Source organism: Gallus gallus, chromosome 15 (genome assembly GCF_016699485.2).
Source record: "Gallus gallus isolate bGalGal1 chromosome 15, bGalGal1.mat.broiler.GRCg7b, whole genome shotgun sequence".
Taxonomy (NCBI): Eukaryota; Metazoa; Chordata; class Aves; order Galliformes; family Phasianidae; genus Gallus; species Gallus gallus.
The window spans coordinates 3,928,981-3,954,330 of NC_052546.1; the positions used below are offsets into that span (position 1 = coordinate 3,928,981).

At 39.0% G+C, this 25,350-nt stretch overlaps 1 protein-coding gene across 3 annotated transcripts in view; it reads right to left on the reverse strand.

Moving 5' to 3' along the window:
- TMEM132C (transmembrane protein 132C) overlaps positions 1-25,350 on the reverse strand; it is a 180,353-nt gene that overhangs the window by 104,497 nt on the left and 50,506 nt on the right. The gene's annotated exons all lie outside the window — the stretch shown is intronic.

Sequence of the window (25,350 nt, forward strand, 5' to 3'; positions counted from 1 at the left end):
GTAGCGTGGGCTTTTTGCTGTCTTTAAGGAGAATGTTCAAAACAAATCATGGTTAGAACTTTTTTCTTGAAAGCCTGAACTCGCTTAAAGTCAGTCCTTAAAAATGAAAACAAAAAGGAAACATAGGAGCACAAACCCCTTTACTGTCTGAACTACTCCAGTTTCCAACCTTCTCAAACTCCTTTTCCCGATTTGTCCATAAATCATTCTTTACTGTCAGGACAGGGCATAAATTACAGCAGGTTTTTCAGGATTCAGCCCATCTTTCAGTGGACAAAGCCTTTCCAGGACCCAAGGCTCTATAAAGGTACAAGTAATAATTTTCACATAATGGAAGACGTTAAGGTAGTGATAAACATTTGTTAATTGTTTTCTGAGTCTAAATAATGTTATTAAAAAAAAAACAAACAACCCACAAACATGCAACAACAGGCAAGAACTTCTAACGTTTTTAGACTTAGTTTCAGTTATTTATGGTTGTGGGAAGTACAAAGTCACAAAGGACAAAACAGTTTCAGTACTGCTCCAGATGCCATATACAAAACACTCCCAGTGCTGCAGCCCTGCCTCTGACCTTAGTTCTGCTCTTGCTCATCACCTGGCGTACCAGAGTTCCGGCTCTGGAGTCCCTGAAGAGCTATGGAACTCCATTCTTACACAGATTTCAGTACTCCCTGGTATGTGCAGCACTTAGAGCTGTGACAGAATATTTACTGTATAAAACCAGGATAACTCTCAACTGACAAAGAAACAGTGATATCTACAGCTATCTCAAATCAGCAGAATTTTCAAAATATGTTGAAATTGGACAGAAAGTTAATCACAAGAAAAAAAAAAAAGATAAAGTATAAGGAAACAGAGGGGAAAAAAGGCTTCCTGTCTGCATAAAGAGATACAGAGCCAGATAAAAGCACTATTCCTTGACTTGTGTTCCAGTGCTAAGAACCACAGACAGACAGAATAGTGTGCTTATGCTGCATTCTCCAGCCTTTCAAGGGGGAATTTCTGGTACTGGATCCAAAATTAAAGTAAAACTGATTAACCTCTGCTTTGCTATCTGACCTTCAAAGCTGATAAAAGCATATTTTTTCCCTTGAAAATAAATAAAAGCCTTAGGAAGCCAGGAAGTGCTTTATCTTCATCTCATGACTCTCATCCAAAAGCTGGCATTACGTTTTTCATTTGTGCCAGTTTGGTAATATGATTAGGGGACAGTATTACTGGCTCAAGTACTGCCAGTCAAGACAACAGAAACTTGCTCCACATTCAACAAGGAAATCCATGTGAAAGAAAATATAAATATATAGAAATGCACTAGTCTGAAGAGTCAAAGGGAAAACTTTGTAGAGATTTCCCATCAGTACGTGCCAACATAACAGCGCCAAACTAACAGATCATTTACTTTCTTTAAGGCATGAAGTATTCAGCATCTTACATAAGTTCAGGCCAATTCCTCTACATACCTAACTCCATGATGCCACCCTTAACACATACCATAGCAATTTCTTCAATCAGAAGTTGTATTTCATATACTTAAATGTTACAGAAGCGAGTATGAATGCCTTCAACAGCAACACCTTCCCTTTATGTGGCAGGAAGTAGAATGATACGGCTTTACCAGATGTTTGGGGTTAATAGAGAAAAATCACGTGCTTTCAAAAGGGAGAGTACAATTCTCTGTGGAACAACCAATCTCCTGCCATTCCAGAGGTGTCACCCTATTTTACTGCCCACCAGGGGCTGTTAGGAAGAAATTAACTGCACAGAAAAAAAGCATACCAGAAGACTTTTAGAAGAGTTTAGGTAAGTTGAGAGGATGTAATTGAGATTGTTTATTTAATCTCTAATTAAAGGAAACGACCACTCATCAGGAAGATAAACAGAAACCTAATAATACCCTTAATATGGCTGCAGTACATTATGCAACATACACATGGTGAGTTCTGTGATGTCTGGTCTCTAAGATCAACAGCTTACCATTGCTGATTTCTCCTATGCAAAATGTAGAGCTTTAGAAGTTAATAAGTTCCACGCAGTGGCAAAGTAAATGAAGTCCACAAGACCGCAAGTTGCTGTTGCTATGCCAGAAGCCTAACTTCGCTGAAAGTAGTATTTTAATTCCAGCTTCTCTGCTGAACATCTTAATCTCATGTCTGCAGAAGGTCTTGAGACAGCATTCCACTTGGCATTTCTACACCCTGTCTTATCACAATGAGTTCATATTCATTAATTTTAGGAGTTATTTTATCTTGTTAGAAAGAGAATGTTTGAACCAGTATATAAACACTGCATCTACTGAAGTTTCTACCTAATTCTTTTTGTTCTTGCAGATATTTTTCAACCCTTGTTTTTAGGAGATTTTGCGCCACCTAAGATATAAATTTTGATTTGCTGCTTTGCTGGGGAAGGCTATGAAGATGCAGGTTGGATCACTTGACTTTTTCCATCTCTTCTATCTTTAGATAATCTACGCTGTTACAATCTCAAATGCTGAATGCTCTCCACAGCTGCATAATGCATCACAGATGCACAGTAAGCTCCTCTCTATATAGCAGCATTGTGTCACAGCATGGCACAGCAGAGGGGAAGCTATTCCTAGATCCAGTACCAACTTCTTGTGTGACATTGGACAAGGCCTCTTAACCTTTGTTCTTCGTCCTTCTTCTCTGAAATGCTGACGATGATATAAAACCACTTGATTGCAAAGAACTTTGAAATCAAAGGAGGAAATTTCAAAAGAAACGCTATTTATTTCTCAACCAAAACATGCACATCTGTGATGAATGAAGATTCTGCTCTCAGTATTTTTTTTTTCCATCCAGAACAGAGATGCTGTTTTTTTCCACCTCAGTTCTTCCTGCCAGCTCTCTCGCTCCCTCAGTCCCTCCCAGCCTTGCAACAGACTGAAATTTGGCCCTTATATTTTTAAGGGGCTATATAAACATCTGGTCTAAAATTTGGTGCTTTGGTAATCACTGGAGCCCAATTATAACTTCCCTATTCAGACTAATCTCCTAATATAATCCAGATACCCTGCTCTACTTACCTGCATTCATTGCTAATATGTTCCTTTCATTAAAGCCTCACCCAAAGCTCTTCAAACCATGTTATACCACAGCACGCACAGGGAGGGCAGAATCTGTCCTTTAACACCCTGGAGCAGGAATTCTGACCCGCTGCACTGCAGTTAGGTTGGAAGGTGATGAGACAGAAACACTTCTACCTCCTGTGAGGCTGTCCTAGAACCCTGCATGACTTTTCTTTACTGATTCTAGCCTCACAAACAGTAACGTAATACTTCAGAAGTCCACTTAAACCAAGGAATCCTGAGAATGTGAATGAATCCCCAGGTTTTAAATGTAGTTCTTGACAGAAGAGGAGCTCAAAGATTTACCCCTCTTCCTCTGTTTATAGAGCCTATCACCTGGATTTTGACAAACCAGCACTCCAAGTGACATAACTCCGGCATTCAAAATAATAATAATAAAGCATTACACAGATCATTAAAAAGAGACTGAAGCATAATTTCTCCTTTCAAGATCTCCGAATTTTCTCTACTTTGGTGAGCACTCTTGTCAAGAACCCAAATGCCCATGGAAGGACCAAAGAATTTCAATTAATCTCATCAAGAAAATGCATGAGGGTATCACAGGACTCAGATGAGTCTGGTACAAACTCAGTCACAATAACACTTTAAGGCAGTAACCAAATCAGGAGAAAACACTGTTTGCCAGCTCCAGAAAGGAAAGTCAAACTAGTTCTACATCTGTACACCTTGTTCTATCACTCAAATAATTTGACAACTAATAACGCAGTCTGAAAACAGTCTTATTTTTGGAAAGGCCAGAAATTGAATGTCAAGCTCTGAAATGGAACTGAAGCCGAAAGCAACTTCTGCCATGTACTGCCATCAGGCATTGCAGCTATCACAGGGGACAGGAGGGAAGAGCAGTGTGGTTACAGTGAGCAACCTGCTGAGCAAAGCATGCTTTCAAGAGGGAAAAGCCAATGAAGGACAGTATGACAGCAATGCAAATAGAGATGTGGGAGCAAGAATCATCTGCAGTTGTTTATACAACCTGTCAAAATTTACACAAGTGCCTCTTCAAAAGAGGAAGCAGCACTGGGCTAGAATGAATCTATTGCATATGTAAATGACTACAACAAAATCTTTTATTTTATTGCAAGAAACTGTAAGAAGCAGACAAAGAAAGCAGAACCTTTTTCTCCCCAAAACATTTTCAATTTTTTTTTTGAGAAACTAAATGAAACTAACTTTTATGTTCATATTCATCTTTATTGCACATTACTAAACCACCATGCATAATGCAGAGCATTTGACAGCCTGCATATTAAACATGGTGCAGGTTTAAGCCAGCTTGAGATACTCCAAAAACAGAATGAAAAATAAGCACAGAAATTATTCATCCTTCTGTATGCCATTATTTGACCTATGTGTTGCTTTCTAAAGGTTGACTTAGCAGAGGATTTTGAAGATAGCTTTAGAGAGAGTGGAAGAACTCCTTCTCTGAGCACAAAATTGGAGTCATAGCCCATAGCCTTCTGTGGATGTCCCATGAGAATCTGTGCAGGTCATTTACACCTTGTACACATTTAAACAAAGGACAGAAGTGTATCAGAGGAGCATAGAATAATGACAGTGCCAACTTCAAAGGCTGCAGACTATCACGTGATCAAGAATACTTCTGCTCTTCCAAAGAGCACCTACTTCATCTTACTTGTCTTAATTATCTGAAGATGCTTTCATCTGCTTGGCCAACCAGTAGGAGGCATATTTGAAACAATATATATGTATGAAAATGCATTAGCTTTATTCCTAATCCACAACCTCATACAATTGTATTGTCAAATGTAAAATGATTACAAGTGATGGGGCTTATTTTTCAGAGTATGCATTCTTGTCAACATATAGTTAGTGAAACTGTCTGTACAGATATGAGTAATTCCATCTAACTGGCTGCCTCTGCATATGAGTATCAGGTAATACAATTAGGCAGATAAAGTCTAGTAATTGATTGATTTGCCTCTCCATCAATGTTTAAGAAGGTGGATAAGTATATTAAAATAATTCTTTAAAAGTATTCAGATTTCTAAGTGTGTGCAAGGAAGATTAAAAAAATATCACATGCTAAGTAATGATGAAGGAAAAATTATTTTCAGACCTAATCCATGAGAACTGAGCACAGTCAGTTATCTGTAGCCTGAATTATGTCTGCATATCATTCCTAAAAAGATATCACTCATACTTTTGTCTGTTTAAATACAAGGAATGGAGGAGTATTGTTGATTCTCTTCAAGATTTTGTTAATAGGATCTTCCCATTCAAAGGCAGTTGGTTTCTGCCATACTTGGGAAAAATCAGTTTCTAAGATTTCTGTAACCTGGGAACAGCAGGAGTACAACTGCAAAAGCAGAAGTTGCCCCAGAACGATACTCTAAATTGCAAAAAGAAACTCACCATGTTCTTAAAGCATTTTAAAAAACATAAGATCACAGAGTTTCATGAATAACTAATGCAGGGTTTGCTGGTCAAGTCGAAGTATAAAAAACTTAAAATGATTGCAGTCAATACAGTTTTGGGGGTTGTTGGTCACCAGAAAGTAGGAAAAATGCTATTAGATGAAGTGAAAATATATACACACACACACACAAAATAAACTAAAAAGTTTTCTTCTATTTTCAGATGGTTCAGCTCTTCAATTAAAATGACATATTTACATCCTTGTTTGCCCTAAAGATGTACTCTTCACTGAACACACCATTTTTGCCAAGAATTTCAGCCAAACTTAGGTCCTAATGATCTTTAGCTATAAATGCAACAATGAGGCTTTTCCTACTATTGGAACGAGGGAGCTATATGACATTTCACATAAATAGTTTTGCTTTATATTGATGTGAATTCACAACACAGAGCAAGCTCAGAATTTCTAAATTTTCTGTTCTTATTTGAAATGCCAGGCTCCACTTTTTGCTTCAATGGCAGACCATGAGCTGTCCTAGGAATGGTATTGCAAAATGACAAATACTCAAATCTTGCATTATGCATCATCTTTTACTACAAACCAAATTGTTTCCTGTGATTGTGAAATACATTGCTTTCAATCTAGCAGACATGGCCATTTGTTCTGTTCAAAGCTGTTAATAGAATATTCATATCCTTTATGCTTATGCTGTATGAACTAATCACACTTCCATTTTATGCACGCCATGTGAAACAAAACTAATCTTCAGGCACAGTAATTGTCAGCCAACATTTTTCCAACCTGAAAACATCAAATTCAAAGGCCAAATACTTTGTCACTACGTTGTCATAAATTGAGGTTATGATTATAATTTCGACCATGTTAAAAATTGTCCATAGATACAGCTTTCATACTGGTCTCCTGAAAACAACACATGACCCTGCTGAGTCCATCTGAAGGGAAGCATCACATTATTCCTAGTGCTTATGCCTCATGCAAATGAGATTGCTGCTTTGAAGATTGAGGTATTTTTGCTTATATTTTAATGGCACGACTATCATACTGATTGCCATAGGGTTAATCTTGGCAAATCTACCTCAAGGTTTCCTTTCATTGCTCTATCTCACAAGAATTTGTGGTAAGGTACAGGCTGGTCTCTTGCACATCTGTCATTTTCTCTGAAATTTTACCTGCTTCTCTACTGCTTGTTTTTACAACACTATTTCAGAACATTTTCCTACAAGAAGGGAAATGGGCCCTTCTCAAATGACTCCTGAATGAGCAATGGAAAAATTGGTTCTATCTGGAGGAGTAACACTAACCACTTGGGGCATGGTACAAAATTACATTTGCTCACAGAAAAGTAATTTTTGCAATGAGTGAGAAAAAGATGTGTTACTTTTCTATCACCATTCTATTAAAGATATAGAAGCAAGTTTCGTTTCTCAGCTCACATATTTGAGTAATGATTTTGCAAGGTAGACTTGACAACTATTATATGATAATTTGAGAGAAGACCACAGTTATCTCTAGCGACTATTAACCTGGGACGCCTAATCTGAGCAACTTTAAGGGTCACAACACACAGTCTGTAGGAGGGTTTTATATTAACCACAAAAAGACAGACTTTCACAATCCTAGTAGTATCTCCCCAGATCTTTAAATGTATTTGCAACCCAGAAAAAAGGATGTAGTGTAAGATACAGTCCTAAGAGACTGACACTCATTCTGTGTTGGGTATTTTACTCTCTTCAGAAATACAACCTTCTGAAAAGGTGATCCAAGGTCAGTTTTAATGAAAAGAACCTCAATTTGGGTTTCCTAATACTGCATTCTTCTTAGGAAATAAATATGTTTTCACCAAGACTTAATAAAAAAATAGAGGTTGGGAAAAAGAGCTCGGGGTTCTCTCATGCAGCAGACTAAACCCTTCCTGTTTAGGAACATACAGATGTTCCTACATACTGTAGTGTGGGAAAATATGAGAGTCTTTATATTGCTGAATTGCCTTTAAGCTGCTCTGATTTTTTTTAAATCAGTAAATGAGCCTAAACAGTGCTTGGAGAGCATCACTATAACTCCTTTGCAATTTCTCCTGCATTAGCAATCATGAAGTTTTGGCAAGGAGTTCACTATGTCTGACCCTGATCCTTACAAGCAGACAAACAGAAAGGCACATTTGGAGGGTAGCACTACTTGCCCTTCTCTCTCATTTTGCAATTTGTACTGCAGATTTTAAAGGATGCTTTTACTCTTTGAAAAGAAGTAGAAAGTGGCCAGCAATGTAATGTTATGTGGTGCCTAGCCTGAGTGGCATGATCATTTGTCTTTTGTTACTATGGAAAGCCCTCCACAGAGAAATGTGCATGGGCAGCCAATTAAAATGTCAATAAAAGTAAACACATTTAAAGAGGTCATGTCTATGCATTATGCAATGAGCAAAGAAAAAGCTTATATTTTTATCATGCTAATTAAATTGACATGGTTATTGCAAATCATTTTGTTTCACCTGGAGCTGTAATTAAGTGACCCCACTTAACGAGAAGGAACCAGCACTGATGGAACATACTTCTGCATTAATGTTCCCCTGACAATGAAGGATGTTTCTGTTTACATTCCACATCATTTTATGTTCTCCAATGTCAATGCCTTCAGAGTGAGTTAAAAACAAACAAACAAACAATTATAAGCATTTGTAATTTTGTACAGACTTTAACCTAGCTTTTTGCTAGACAAACACAACAAAAACTAACAAAAAACAGCAACAAAAAATACCTTTGAATAAATCTGTACTCCCGGAGACAATTTCTTCAAAGCAAAATAACAGAGGAATTAGCACAAAAATTAGAGTTTTAATTGCCTTTCCAGTATGACTGATAAAATATGTATACAACTAAGCTGAATTCTGCTCTGCTTCATGATGAATTCATTGGGATTAGTCTACATTTAGAGCAGATCTAAAAAACAGTTTGATACCAGAGCTTCCAAAAGAAATTAGTAGGGTTAGACATTTAGAACTGTTTGTATTACATGCTTATATAGTAGGAGAGAGATGAGAGAGCTGCACTAACAAAGCTGAGTGCTACTGTTCCTTTACGCTCTGATTTCTTTGCTTGAAGCTAGTTTTCACCTGAATGCAGAGCACACACCAAGTTTATTTTAAGGTGCAGCAACAGCTTCTGCTGACATCTCCTGCCACTATGTGGAAGTGTGATGGATGGCAGTAAGATGACACAAGCAAGACTACAAAGGATTTTGCCAGCATCAGCCACTCCACCCATATGTCCATAATTTGCATAGCCAGACTTGGCAGAACTCTTATCACAGTTCGTTTTGTGGTCTCTGAAGATCCCATAAATACTTTTCTACATAAAGGAGTTTTACCACAGTAATTATGATAGGATTGCACTGAATGGAAGTGCTGCCAGGATTGGATAATATTAAGCACTAAGATGCCAAACTTAGAATAACTGAAATACATGATGCAACTGGAATGCCTACTAGATGTTTCATCTGTGCCATCAGATTTGGATCTTCAGTGATTTTTTTTTAATGCTTTTAAAGTTGAAAGCAAATTCAGTGCCTTAAGAAAAGAAAGATAAATAGAAATGCTCTGAGCCAGGAACACTGTTGGCAGCATCTGTGAAAACTCTTTCACCCGTTTCTGTGAGAAAGATACTATTTTTATCCTGGGTTGTTCTTAAAAAAAGACCATCCTTCAGGTTTACTGTGTAATGCACTCGGAGCACGACTGGGCAGGGAGTCTGACAGTATTTTAAATTATTATGGAAATCATATTTCCTAAACAAAATCTAAGCATGTCTGGAGAGAACTCTCCCTAGGAAAAGCTCATTACAATACTGCATCCTTTTCTCTACAGCTAGGAGGGGTAGTTCGGAACCTCCACATAGCTTTATGTTAGTGGGAATCAGCTTCTATGTTCTTTTTCTTTAGCCAAAAGGCTGAGAACTAATAGTAAGACCTGATAAAACTAATTTTTATGATTAGGTAAGAATATAGCAGGATACATATCTGGACTAAAGATGAGATTCAAGCTCCAAAGAACTCTAAAAGTGAATTCAATCAAGAGGAAAGCTTATTTCCAGAACTCAAGGTAATAAAACCCCAACCACAGCTGATAGTTCTGCCATTTTGGACTCCAAAACTTCAGGAGATGTCAAGATCTGTGAAGCCAAATCTGTCACCCACCCAGGTGAGTACAGAACACCAAACTCCATTTACATCAGTTCTGCATAGATACATCACCCACACGGCAGACTACTGAATCTTTCAGTTCCAGTTTAGTACAGAAATGTAAATGCTTTTATGGAGGGGGAAAAAAAACTCAGAAGTAGAATTTTAATTCTCAGTTTAAAAAAAAAGCCACAAAACTGTGCATTTACTCCCTTCTCAGCCAACCAAAATCATGGATATAGTCCCATGACACTGAAGGCAAAATAAGATTTCAGGACATACAGTTCACTGAGAGCTGCACAGTGGATGCATACCTCCCTTACTTTGATTAGGAGTCATTTAAGATCAGCTCACAGCAAGGCACAGTCAGAAGTCAAAGCAGCACTTCTGCCACATTGTTACTGAAAGTGGGTAACCAGCGTTCATACAAGACAGACAGATAGCTGTCTTGAGATCTGTCATTGGTACAACATTCTAATAAGTGCTTGCAACCACCCATCTTCACAGACAGATCTGTCTACTGTCTTCAAATCATTGAGCAAAGTGGCAAACAGCCAAAGCCTCTGCTCTATCTCTCCCTCTGTTTTTTGGGGGGGCCAGAGGGAGAAAGGAAACAATGCCAAAACAATCTTGGCAATTTTCCCTCAGTCTGTCGCTACTATCCAGTTTCAGCCATTAAAAGTATTGTAAAATACATAGAGAGACAAGAAGGGCATCTACATGGAGGGAAAGGCAAATGCAGAATGAGCCCTGTTCTTTGCACAGCCTGAAGCTAGTCCCAATAGACATGAGAGAGGAAGTTGTTAGGGATGTTGATCAGAGAAACAGTGAAGGAATTCTTCAGCCCTTTATATGCATAAATGAAGAATATTTCAAAGCCATTTCTATGTATTTTATACACACACACTTGTCTATTTGTGTACACATATACATTTTCTTCAGAAAGCACCAGTAATAATACAGTAGACCAGGAGACTAGTTATTGTCTTGCAGGTAAGAAGCTATTATTCTAGTCACGAACATGCCCATGGTTTTGCACCAAGGCTTTAAAAGGTTTGTACCAATTTTGTTGACTGTAGACCCTTGATGACACTCCAAATCAGTGTTTTAAATGCACTTTACTTGATTAGGTCTCAATGGATTGTTTGCTTTCCCAACTATTATATACTTAGAAGAGGGGAATAAGCCTGGTCTGCTTTCAGCCACTCTTTTATTGATCCAGCTCTCTCATATCAAAGGTGGTGAAGCCCCATTGACATCAGTGAGAGCTCTTTTTGTGTGAGAGAGAACAGGGCCATATGTTTCTTTAGGAATAAACAAAGCGAACTGAATCAAAGAGCATTGCACATACAGAGTCACTATTTTGAAAAATATAATATTATATAAATAATACAAATAATATTATAAATAATACAAAGGAAAGTTTTATTGCAGCCCAGGCAAAGGCACTGGAGCCAGATAAGTTCAGTGAATACATCCCGATTTCATATTGTCCTGTCCCACCTTCAATTTCAACTTTGCAAATGAGCATTTTCGAGAAGCACAGCCAGAGAAAATTCCTTAGTTACTGTTATCCTAATGTTTTCTGTTAGTGCCACCCAGTTTTAATAATGGCTTTCAACAGCAACAAACCTCAAAGTGGTTTCAGGCCCATGCAGTATATTCCAAGTTCTTACAGTCAGCTGTCACTAGCTGTCCTTAGTCCTACAGACCTTCGCACTGATGGCAGAACCTCAGAGGAGAAGGATTACTTTTAATCACTCTATCCTTCTCCCTGTCAAAATAAATAAATACCCCCATTTTAAATGTAAAATACAGCCAACTGGAGAATAATAAAGGCAGGATTTATTTTTATTTTTATTTTTAATATTTTAAACATCACATTGCTGAAACTAATAGAGACCACATTTACGTAAGTATGTGTATTTAAGCATTTCAGGTTTAGGATAAGAGCGCTTTGCCAAAAAAGGAACAGCTCCATTTGCTAGTCTCCATGGGAAATGTTAGAAAGAATCAAAAGCAAACAAGTTTTCCTTTCAAATAAACTTGACCCATATGTTTCAAGCATATGTTTCCCTTTGAATCCTCATCCCTCTTTGATGGTGCTACACACTCCCCCTCCCCTCCATTTAAGAGCAAATACTTTGTTGTTATAACAAAACTTTGCCACAATCCAGGGGGCTCCATGGTTTCTGAAGCAGGGGAGCAGAAGTCCTGCACAATTTCTGCAAAGGGTGTCCCAAGCTCTTTCTATCATCCTGAACGCAAACTTCAGTTACTGCACTGCCATCATAGCTATTAGCAAAAAAAAAAATCTCAGGGGCACATAGAGTGAAACAGGTTCACTTCTGAATTATCTGAGTGCTTTTCTACTCCTCTCTTCTTGCTTATCAGTTGATGGGGATTTTTCTTCTTGTTCACAAGCTTTCTATGTGGAACCAGCTCTAACCCTCCACCATTAATTAGGATGACAACTTTGTAAAATACCTGGGAAAATAAATTTTGCCTCACTTTAACTCACACAAAACTTCTGGGTTGCTATCTGAACACTGATTGTAGAAATGCACCCCACCCAAATTAACACATTGGGTAACAGGTAGTAAAGGCACCACAAGTGGGACTGTCTAGCAGAACCAAATACAGTAACTCCATATCCAGATATAGGAAATTACAACTTTAAAAACCTTTTCCTGTGGGCAAAAGGATGCTTCAGACTTCTCTTAAAGACCCACTCCACCCACCACAGGGTAGTGGTACACATGTATTCTGCATCCATAATTCCATGCATTATTCCCTCATGTATTTCCTGATCTCCATCAATAAGCAATTAAACAAGCCATAGTGCCATCTTCCCCAGTTTACTTCTACATCAGACCTGTCTCACTTCTGTTCAGCCTCACTCCTGCCCTCATTAACGCTCCTGCATGAACAGTTCAAGGACTGGACTCAATACAGAGTTGTTCCTCTTTCTGAATCTGCCTCAGTTTAATAACCCATCTTCAACTGTTAACAACTGTGATAATGAGAGGTTGGAGTTAATTGTTATAGGCTGCTAGTTCTTAGCAGAAGTTGATCTGATCATGTCCTCATTGAGGTCAATGGAAGCTTTGACATGGATTTAAATTGTCACAGGATCAGATTTTGGATCAATTGAGATCTATGCCATTAACAGCAACCTCTACACAGCATTTACATGGATCAGTAACTGAGTTTTATGGCACTATTGCAACCCTCCAAAAAAAATCCTAAGACTGTGAGGCCTTTACCATGAATAAATTCCAAGTAATACCTATAGTAAGAAATTATTACTGACTGCAGTAAGATTAAAACAGAGGATGCAGAGAATATCATTTTTACTAAGAATCAAGATGATTATAACAAATAAAAAGGTGATGAAGACAGAAGAGAAATCCCACTTATCCATACAGAGTTTTGTCAGTGAAAAAAGCTCACATTTGGGAATAGCACTGAACACGTGCCAAGTTTCTGGATGAAACCCTTTGTTACACAACCAGCATTTCAACAAACTTTAGAAAAATATATGTTCCAAAGAGGAGAAGAATACTGTAGAACACAAACATATTGTGAAAGTGTAGGACTGCTTTGATTAATAAAAATCCAAGTTCCATCATATTGATGCTGTACAAATATCCCCAGACATTTTTCTCCTGTACCTTTTCTCCTAGATCGTGTGCTGGAAAAAAAGAGATGATAGTTCATGTACTTTGCAGGCTGAAACAACTCTCAAGAGAGCTTCATCTTGCAAAATAAATAAGCATAGATATCTAAAGTCAGTTACATGCCTCATCTAAAAATTCAGATATTTTAATTTCTTTTACAAGCCAGAGGCTGCAAAGAAAACGCACCTTATTTTATTGCAGCCCATTTCTTCTCACTTTCCCATCTTACTAAATTTGTAAAGCCAGATTGTGATTGACCTATGCAGGCACACAGAGGTATACAGACATGCACTCACAAACAGTGGAAACGAGAAATTTCTCTCATGTAGCCCTTGCACAGGGACTCAGCAATCAGCTCTCAGACTGGTGAATACAGAAACAATATCTAGAAGACCACAATGAAAGAAACAACATACACTCCGTCCTCACTTCCCTACTGTCTATTCTGACCCTAGCAGTCGCACAGAACAGCATGAACTAACAGCACCACATGGATGCAGACTGGCTAGCTCAACTGTAATTGCAAAAAAAGAGTATTCCTTGAGAGAGACATTGACATCTACACAAAGGACAGTCGAGGTGCCCTGCAGATGGAAGGTTTCAAGTACGAAAGTCTGGCTCTAGGGGGAAAAAAAACACCAGGTTTTGTTTACCCTACTAGGTTTGTCCTCTGCTTGTACACTTTCACTTGATACTCAAACACTTGGCACTTTATGTTTAAGCTATAAATATATATGTATTTCATACTTATATGTATTCTATATATATGCAAGGTAGAGAAAACAAGTTGTACTATGATGAAATACATTAAACACTACTAACTGACCACTGGCACCGGCGTGTCATACATTCACATCACAGGAGTGCCAAGGCTGAAAGCTGCTGGTTTGCAGCTGCTTATGGCATCTTAGTCGATGATCTACTGCTTCAGTCATTTCACTACCACTTGCTAATCACTATGTAACTATATTTTATTGAACTGGGTATGATTGAGTATAGTTTGTCTAGGAGGATAGCCTGTCTATCATTTTAGAAAAGTCAGAATCTTTCTCACATCATTATTTTCAAGCCTGACCACACAGAAATTTAATATACAAACACTGGAACTGTGATAACATTCTGTCCCTTCTCATCACATGCTGGAATGATATTTTTCCTCTTGTATAAGGGAACCCAAGCAGTATCAGATCAAAATGCAAGCCTCACTTTGTATTTAATCAGACAAGAGAGATTTCAGCTCCAATCTCCTTATTTCTCTCTCCAGCAAGAAGAAAAGCAGCAGAAAGTGCATATAAAGTGAAATAATTGAACAAGTAGCTTAAATAGAAAAAGATTTAGGCAAACACACAACGTGTATAAAACCTCAGTGTGACCAAGTTATTCATTTATGTAAATTTGTTCATATCTGAATTTAAAGCTTAATTGAAATGATCCATCAGGGTTGCACAAGAAACATACTAACTAGAGGTAAAACAAGAATTAAGGTTCAGCATGTGAAAGGCTGGAAAGCATCATCCTATCTCTAGAATGTAGAAAAAACAAGCATACTTTTACAGCTGCTGTTTCATGATCTCTGTTCCACATACCTACATCTGACAGTTACACCTCTACAATGACATCATACTTGTGCTTCTAAGAGAATCTGTTCTAAATATATTTCACAGCAGGATAGGGGTCCATTTTTTAGGATCTTGAACTAAGTCTATCTCAGGCATGCACAACAGGTGGTCAGTGGAACCACTCACTAGGTTTGTAAGCTAGTGGAAGGCAGTCCTGCATGCTCTGTGCTGGGGCAGCACAAACAGCCTTCTGCATGCATAGCCACAGACACAGGCAGAGGATGAGCTGTCTCTCACCTGATCTGTTAATTAGAGTACTGTGGATAGACTGTGACAGATAGGAAATGAAGAATAGTGTAGTGGAAAGAGTGGGAACAAGTCTAAGAACAGGCAGTTTTATAAAGATGAAAAGGATTCAGCCCAAGTCTTTAATCACCTTCTCATACGCTCCAGCATCTCTACCCTACATTATATGAACTCCTCCATTCTGGACCTCCTGTTTCTAAACAGCTTGAAAGTGATTCAAAATAGCTTGAAAACACAGCACTCAAATTCCTTCCCATCAGATAAGGCTGCTTATCCAAGGCTCTTTGCCCAGAGGAGCAATTCTTTCTCTAGAAGTCTGCTCCAACATTGTTAGCACTGTCCAAAGGAGCCTGCCTTGGTGACACAAGGATTTCAAGACTCAAACATTGCCAAATCATATTTACTCACAGGTAACAATCCAGATGTTTTGAACCGAAAGCAACCCAAGTTTGGTTATTAATCACAATTGGCTTTACATACCAGGAAAATTCATTTGGAATCTTAGAAACAGCACTCATATATGGGCATTCAAAGCCATAGACAACATACTGGAAAAGATGGTCAGGTTTAAAAACCTCTTACCAAAAGATAAGTCCATCCATGTTCTAGTTTTGTCCAAGATTATCTATCCAGATTGAATTCCCCCAGAAGTATCTTTTCTGTTCTGAATGACAAAGCTCTAAAACCGAGCTAAGATGAGAAAAGTCTGCAAAATCATTATTTCCTTTCCTAGGTCATAAGAATACGGATGGATCGAGTTAAACCCAGTTTGTTTCTTGTTTTTCTATCTTTATTTTGAAAATAGAAATAAAAGTAGAAAATTATTTATTTACAGCTTTAGTACAGATAGTTGTTGGAGCGACAATTGTGATTTTTTTTTTTTCATGAGGCCGGTTCATTTCCTTATGGTTGTATGAAGACTCACTTACTGCCATCCTCCTGCATTTTTCTCCCCACTCTTTCATGTTTCTGACACGGAATCAATTGAGTGTTTGGCAGGAAGAGGCAAATCACGGAGACAATGTAAGTAGCCCAGGGGGCCCCTTAAGCACCGTTTAAACAATTATCAAAGTAACATTTCTTATCCGCTGACGCTCTTTTGAGAAGAGAGCAACGCACTCATGTTCACTTGCTCCTGTCACGAATCCCTTACATTTCGTCTTTGAATAGCTAGGATTTAAATAAAAAAGCATAATAGAAGTGAATAGCAGTGAGGTATGTGGAGGCGGGATATAATTATGCCACACAACAGGACAGTCTGAGCTTCCCAAAACGAGGAGTCCCTTTCCCAGAGCAGTCCCATTCCCAGAGATGGCTCTTAACTCCAGCTGAGACTTAGCTGTGCCTCGGTTAGCAGTGCAGAGCCGAAGCTGGAGTGGCTCTTCTCAGCGAGTGCTCCGACCTCGTGTGCTGTCGGACGGTGCTAGGCAAGGCATTCCCCAGAACAACGCCTTTTGGTATTAGCTTTATGTTTTTATCCATTATCGTATCATATCCCCAAACTAGAATAACCAGCATTATTTTAAACCTCGCTAACTGTAGATTGTTTCACCTTAAAGTAACCGCACAAGCAGACAAGCATCAGGCAATCCACATCAAGTGGGTAAGCAACCAGATCCTTCACAAAAATATTGATCTAATTTTTATTTAAAACAAAGGCAATATTTACCAGATAACTGTGATGGAAGACAGAGAGAACCCCAGAAAATATTTGCAGAAAGGAATTTTCTAGGAGGATTTCCCCACCCCCGAGGTGCCATACCTAACAGCTCTCCCTGCATGGGAGCAGCCGGTGGATCTGCTGGGTGTCAGGGCTCAAAGCAAACCAGCTCCCCTGCTGCAAGGGAGGAAACAGAGCACTGTGCTCTGCATTTGCATCAGTCATGGAGCTTTTGAGCCACAGCAATCTAAAGGGAACTGTGTAGCAGAGCCTTTTGGAGAGGTTTGGGGCTACCAGAGCTTCAGACATCTCATCAAGTGACTTTTCTTAAGGCAAAAAAATCATAGTACTAGCAGAGGAAAAGAGCTGCTACACCCATCACGTGTGCTCAGAAAAGGCGTAGGTGGGAATCTGAACAAATGCCAGAAATTCATGGAATCAGTTCAGCTTCAAAGCCACAGAGTTAGCATGCCTCATCTGTTATGAGGTTCCAGTTCCCATAAATGCTCATCAACACACAGGCAGGGATTGTCTCCCCCCTCAAGTATTCGAGATTTAATTGAGCACAGGTAGGAGTGAAAACAGTTGAAGTAGCTGACAAAATTATGCATGAGCTGAAAGGCAAAACCCGTTATAAGCCAGGTCACCAGACTTAGAGTTTATTGCTCTCTATCCACTACAATCAGGACATATTTGCACAGCTACGGCATCCATTAGGCATACACGCTGAATAAAAGGAATGTTAGAGAGGGTTTTATGTCAGTGTTTACTTTGAGTAAGAAAAACACTGTTGTTACCATAGCAATGGACAAAGCACCCATTACCTGAGATGCTATGAAAATTAAAGAATGCAAACCATAAATGACAGCACTTTAGTCATACTTGAACATCATGAAGAGAGGCAAGGCATATTAATTTCTGAACTCTTCAGAATTTCTTTACAGATCTTCCAGAGAATTAATATTAAAATTAACCAGCTGTCACTGTCTATAGCAGAGAGAAGACTTTATCTGTGGCTATGTCAATATTTTCACCCAGCGTTAACTACAGTAGTTTTGTCTAAGACAGATAAAAGTTTCAAGCAGTACCCTGGAGTCTTAGTAAATGGAGATGATACATCTACTTCATATATTTATACACAGGCTAGACTGCTGTTTGCAGTGTCCTTTCTAAGGTTTTATACAGCTTGATTTAAGATACAGAAGGTCACTGGGGAATTACTCTGAAGCATGACCAAGACCAGACCCTAATGGACTAGGCTGGAAGGTTGCTGTTACCATTGTGAAGTTGAGCTCATTAAGACTGGAATTACAGCTTTCACATCATTGTGAACACAGCAGTATCCAGCAGAAAATCAAAACCCGTTGTCAAGGATGCATGTAACACACTTGAATGCCACTACCATATTACCTGCAAGGCTGCGTGACCCTCCTGGCACTACAACTGGCTGGTGCAATTCTACCACCTACTTTCCATTCTTGTCTTTGTTCTAAGCCTGTCTATTCGGACCAGCTCTGTCCTCTTCACAACACACTGAGTAGACAGATGAATTCAAACTATTTTATCATTTACTGTCTCAGAAAATGTGCACTTACATACACACAAGTGTACATTGTCCACTATCACCAACAACAACGAACAACCAACACCAGCTAAGTAAATACAAAAAAAGTGTTTTGTTCATCCCCTTCTCTCCTGCAAAACTGTAATCAGCCTGCTATGGAAGAGAAGAGAAGCCAGTACTAATATGATCTCATGAATGTCTCACATCTAGAGATAAAAAGCAGCCTGTGAATATTCTCATTACTTTTGACAGGACTAAACTCACGAACATTCCTAAGCGACAGCCTCCCACTGTGGATTGGTGTTTCCTTTCCAGAGGAAAGACTCTCTACACAGTCAGGGATTTTTTTAAGCTAGACATAACCTCAAGCAGAAAAACACTTGTGGTTGTATTTCCACAACCTGCTGAGACCAGGCACATCACATGACTGACTTCAGCAATTAACATCACAGCATCTAAATGTTTAAGAGCTACAGCAAAGCAAGGCCTAAGCAGCCATGTACTCTACAGGAAAATTTAGCTTCTTAACATGGGATTCACAAATGCCCAATATACAAAATGAGGAACCCCTCTGGCAGGTCAGCAACATCTGTGCCTTAATGACCAGCTGGAGGGCTAAGCTGCCTTCTCCAGCACTCCTGGGGTGAGTGAAAGGCAATGTATGACTTAAGACTGCCTGACACACTGGACCATAATCTTTAAAACCAAGTTGTGATTCATGATCCACAGCTATTTATGTTGTCCGTTTAATGACTAATCAGAGAGGTTGAGGAACTGAGCTCTGGATTTCAGTGTTTAAACGCCTTTTTTAATGAGCGTCTCTTTCATACCAGCGACTCGGTCTCGTTGCACTTTGGAAATCAAGGTTTACACCTTAATTTGTAAGAAAAAGCAAATCTTTTTAAGCCGTCTGACAGCTGATAAGGTAGAGGGTCATGTCTGAAACACTTCTCCATTTTTCTTCCCTGACACTCCCCAAGATATGAGCTCTCTTCTATTCTCTAGTCTTGCTGATTTAAGCAGCAAAATGAAAACCTAAAACAATGCTGCTGGAGATGATTAGACCGTTACTGCAAATTAACCCCCAGCAGCTTTGCTAATAGAAACATTTTGTAACCCACCAGGAATCAGACAAACAAACAAAACATGCTTAATTTCTTTTTAACCCAGTCTAATATAAAGCACAAATTAATCAGCTTCTCTGTGCAGTGAAAGCTTATAAAAATGCAACTTTCTTCCCGAGAGAGTATTACACATCCCAACATATCTCTCTGGAGATGAACACACAGGACAGAGTGGGATTTAGAGGAAGCACAGAACACCCCATTGGGGCCCCAAAGGAAATAGTGACAAAAATGAGGTCAGATACCCTATACCTTTACAAGAACACTCAATTCTTTAGAAATTACCTCCTGAAGCAGAACAGCAGTTCCCACCATCCTCATGTCTTTTGAGGAAGCTTCAACTGTAAAATGTCATAAGAACATGAAAACAATTCAAGTTCCTTGTGTATGTGCTGTCATGAATGAGGAGTGATAGTCAGCCCAAAGGAACTGCAACCAATCTGACAGTTTCCATCTTAAATAATGAGACCCATAAGCACCAATAAAACAAATACAGATGAAAACAACAGGTTTTTATGGTTCTGCTGGGCCAAGTACATTGGGTTATACTCCAATACCTCCCTCCTCACCCCAAAATTACCACAAAACCCTGGGCCATGACGAGATGTCCCTTCCAGTATCATTCCAGCAAGCTGCTACTGCTTTTTTAGCTGTAACAGATGCACTGGGTTTTAAGTCTTTCCATATAATTTTACTCAGGAATACTCATTTCCATTCAGACCTACAGGCTCACACGCTTGCTTACAGTGATCTTGGACCCCAACAGCTTGTCAGATAATCACACTGGGGATTCCCAGGAGGTTCCCTAATGCATCAGATCACAGCCTTTTTTCAAACAGCCAGAAAACATCTTTGTTCAACTAAAATCAGCTCTCAGTAATATGAAATTTCCCTCCCTATTGCTGGTCAGGGAGGACTTTGGTTTATATTGCATGATCTTTTAATGAGCCACCATTGTTTCTAATCAGGCAAATAATTAAGGATTTAATTAACTTTTGTAACTTGAGTAACACAAGTGGCTAATTATCTAAACAAAAAAGTTAAGTAAAGGTGCCTTCCCTGATCTGCAAGCAGCCTTGCACATGCACATACTTTTTTTGGAGCCACCCCACGACCAACCAGAGCATTTAGCAAGAAGTGCTGCTGCATGTTTGGAAATCACAGAAATTACCTTACTAGTTTGCTGAGACTGAAGGGAATAAGGAAAGCAAAGTATTTGCAGGAAGTATTTCCAGGACAGGGTTTTAATAAGATGTTTCAATGTGACATTTCAGAAACTTATTTACACACAAACATTGGCCAAAGATCAACTAAAAACTTCAGCTCCAGCACTCCTGCTGCAGGAGTCATCACTAGCCATGCTCTGTCAGACTGCTGACTCAGAGCTGAGTACTCAGTCAGATTTCTATGAACTTCAGCATCACTGAACTTTACTACTCAGCTCCTGAACACACCAGTACACATGCATCTTCCCCCTAGGTTTTAACAGAACTCAATATCACCTAACACTGCCTACTGTCAATATTTATTAGAAACTGACACACAAAGCTGCCTCCACTGATCAGTTTAATAGCTTTTCTCGCTGCATTTATCCCCTATCCTTCATCCAATCTGTAGATTATCACTAATTGTCCATTATCTTAGGCTAATTTGATTGCTGGACAAAGGTAATTCTGTAACTGTTTATAACCTACAGCCCATTGGGTGCAGTTCATTGCACTGCAAAAGCCTATAACAATAAACCTAAGGAGGGGACAAAGTATCCATTTTTCAACTCTTCTCTCTAATCAGGACAAATAACTTCATCCCCTTTCCCTTCACTTATCTTCCTCAATACCACCAGTAAATCGGCTTGTGTGGTAGCTCAGCACCCTCTCCAACTCTAATTAGAGCTCAGCTGCTGCCCAGCAGAGTAACAAAGCATCCAGCACTCCCAGTTCTTGTTTTGGCCCTGCGCTGTACAGTACTATCCCAATTCAAACGTGGTATATCATGCCATGGAAGGACAGATGGAAAGATCCTTTAATGTCTGGAAAAGTATTTAGAACTGTAGAACAAAGCCAGCAATGCACACAGGCCAAACTTTTCAAAGCTGTCTAATACATTCAGCTCACTGGCTCCCCAATACTACAAACAGAAATTGAGTGGCCAGCATCCCAGTAACCTTCAAATATCTCAGCTTACACATGCATTTCTTTCTGAAAGTTAACCTCACAAGAATGACTTGTTTTCAGTACATTATGATCTTTCCATTATTTGTAGCCTGCTGGGTGTGAGAGAGGTTCACAGAAGCATTCAGGAACAAGGTCTTGCCCTGAGGATTTTGCTTTCTAATCCTTACATACAGTATACACAAATGATGACTCAGATTAGAAAAGCCTGAATACACAGCAATTGGTGAAGTGACAATCAATCAACGTAGCCCTATGGAAGCCAGCGGTGTTAATTTACAACAGCTCCAGGAAACACACAGGAGACTTCAGTGATCTGTATTTCAGGAATTTATAGTTCTTTGTTTTTCTGTCCTGTGCTGTTTTACAGTCTCCAGCAGTTATAATAACGCTGCCTTACTTCTGTTCAAAGTTTACCCAACTGCTAGAAGTAACACGAATTTTCCTTACTGAGCAGTCAATACTCTGTGCTATTCATCTCTCCTTTGGGGGCCCAGAAGTCCTTTCCACTGGTAGGAATATGGTACAATGATGGTTCCCCTCTTCTCTATTTCTATCAAGATTTCCCCATCCACTCTACCATTGATAATATATGGCAAATCCAAAACCCCTTTTTATCAGAGGAAGTTGAAGTCTTTTAGGAACAGGACTGACACTCCTGAACATAATGCTGACCAACTTGCTCACATTTTGTGATAAGCATATAGAAAATACTTGCAAAGACTTCACAAAGGTCACCCAGCAGGAAAGGGCTGTAGGAAGAACTCAAATCTTGTAACTTACCAGCATTGTTTGAAGTGCTCTCACAACAGCTTGCACTGACTAGATGCATGGGAGGAAGATCTGTTTATTCAGACAGTGCTCCTACTGCGTTAATGTACTACCATGCATAATTCACTTCATTCCCTGTCATGTTAGTCATTTTCTTTGACTTTTCTGGTGTTATTGGGCTGATAAGTGTATGGATATTGTAACAGGATTCTGAATTAAGATATAATTTAAGAACAGTTTCAATTCCACTGATTTGAGGATATGAGGTCATTTAGACTAGTCTATTTCACTTGTGCCAGAGAAGATTTGTAGCTATACTTTTCCTAAAGCAATGATCACGTGTTGTTTACTTCAGCACTGGATGTTGCAGTACCTCAATGAATAGTATACAAGCAGCAGAAAATAAACCCACAAAGCCTGAGGATAGTGTGTGGTGTGTTTTTCTTTAGGATGATTAAATGTGAATGCATGTCACAGGATGTAGGGATTGCTCTGCTGGGAACCCATGAATACGAGAGGATACAGCCCTATATCTAACCAGGCAAATGGCCACAGAGAAGGTTAAAGCCACCCCTAGGCAGAAGCAGCATATGTGCTCACTTCTCCCTGGTTGCTGCAGTCTGTTGCTCTTTTCTGGGACATATAAGCACCTCATGGACTGCTGGGTCACATCCCACACTTGCACATCCAGGAATTTTTACTGAAAAGAGATTTCCACCACAAAAATCAGGAAACTGAACTGAGCTTTTCAGACCTGCTACCAGCACTCAGTCACTGCCTCATGGGATAGCAGCACCGAGCATCCCCAGTGGACACAGCTGTCCTTTCCTACAGCAGGGCCAGGTAAGCTGTTAGAACAGGAAAATAATGCCAAAAATCACCACTGCACAAAACCATGGAATTACCCTTTCACGCCTATCAAAGCTTCCACTTGATGCCTTAACTGCAAAGATCAGCATCTTCAGTAGATATAAAATTATAACACGTCTGCAGGACAAAGTTTTCAAAACTGACAGCTGTTTTGGAATATTGATGTTGGTTTGAGATGTAGCACAGAACTGACTTGCTTTCTAAAAATCAGTGTCACCTGGTTTGCTTACTCCTCTCTCCCACTAAAGGAAAGAAAAACAAACACCACCCCTCCACCACCACAGGAAGTAAGGAAAAGACTTCTAAAATCTTCATCTCTTCCACATCTTCTGTCTTTGTGTCTCATTCAAAATGAATTTTAAGTAAAAAAAAAGCAAATCTTTTTGACCAAGTGTTTCAACAAGAAAACATGGTCTGAGCTCTGCATTTGTGATAACACAGAACAATCAATATACCAACAAATGTCAGAGTACTTACTTCAAATAAATCAGTTATCTGTTCTCAAAAGCAAAAATAATTCATTTTGTCCACAACAGCAAGTCACACAGGCAACTGCTGATATCCCATATACCATTTCTGTCTATCATACCTCTCAGCATGCTAATGCAATCCTTGCCTAGGCAGATTCATTTCAGAGCAAAGAAATACATCATCAGATTGCAAGAAGCTTGTTTCATCTTCAACTCGTTTTTCAGGAAGATAAAGACTGAAACAGACCTTCAAAGGGTGATCCCCTCCTCTCCCATCCACCCAGCAAATATCCAGTTCATTGCCTTTGGATTTCTTCTTTCACCACAGCTATGCTTGTTATGCGGAATAGTATACTGTTTCTACTATTTCATGAAAAAGGATTTTCAATAAAAGATAAGCAGCACAGTTAGAAAAGACTTCTGTAACAGAGGTTTCACTCAGTAAACAGGTGTCTGAGAGATTATCTCACCAACTTAACTGAAGCTGCAAACATCAGAATGATTCTGGGATAACTAAAATCCCCCCCCCTTTTTTTTTTAAATAAAAGCCTTTTATCTGCCAAGCGACACTTCCTGCTCTAAAGGCTATTCTCCTCACTAGTTGTCAACTATGTATTAATCTAATTCATATAAGCCATAGAAATAAATACTTTTATGTGTAGAATCTTTCGGGAAACTGATACCTTGAGGCTTTAAAGTGCAATTGTTACTTATCACCGTGGAGATTTCCCTTGAATTCAAAGCCTGGTAACCAAGAGAAAAAAAACACAAAATATTTCAGCGATTACCAAGTTTTCTAGTCTGTCATCCTCAAAGGATTTCCATCTCATTGATAGGGAAACTGCTAATAGAAGGAAATGAAAGTGTTCTGACCCAATAGGATGTTTCTTATGTTCAGAGGTACTGCTTTCATCGTACCTGCCCAAAATAATCACAGTTAGTTCTAACAGTCCTTTACAATCAATGGCAATATCAAACGCATCAGGATTTATTTCAAAGGGTATACATACTGGCAGCGACAAATGATGCTTAACCATAAGGAGACAGTTAAACCCCTCTCTAAAGAGCTCTCATAACAAAACCCACTCTGTGTGGGAGAGGCAAAGCACTGTCAGAGCACTTGGAGAAAAGCAAGTAATTGAAATTTTGCTACATTTAAGCTATGCCTATGCAACAAAAAAGGTTTTAAAAGCTCTGTAAAACAGAGAACTTTCCTGGTGCTTTACTGTCATTCCACAGAAATGGTCCCACTAAAGCAGCAAGTTACCATATTCTGTATTTTGCTGCATAATAGTGACATGTGTTAAGTGGCATGGCATACATATTAAAAGACTCCCAGTGACAGAGGCTTTCAAGTCCTCTTCTCAGTGTTCACAAAGGAAAAAAGAATTTCGATGATTAGGTGTAATATTCACGTGAAGAAAAATACAGTGTGGGTAAATACTAAATAGACTTAGATTTGCCCACTACCCCCAGGCGTGCTATCACATTAGAAACA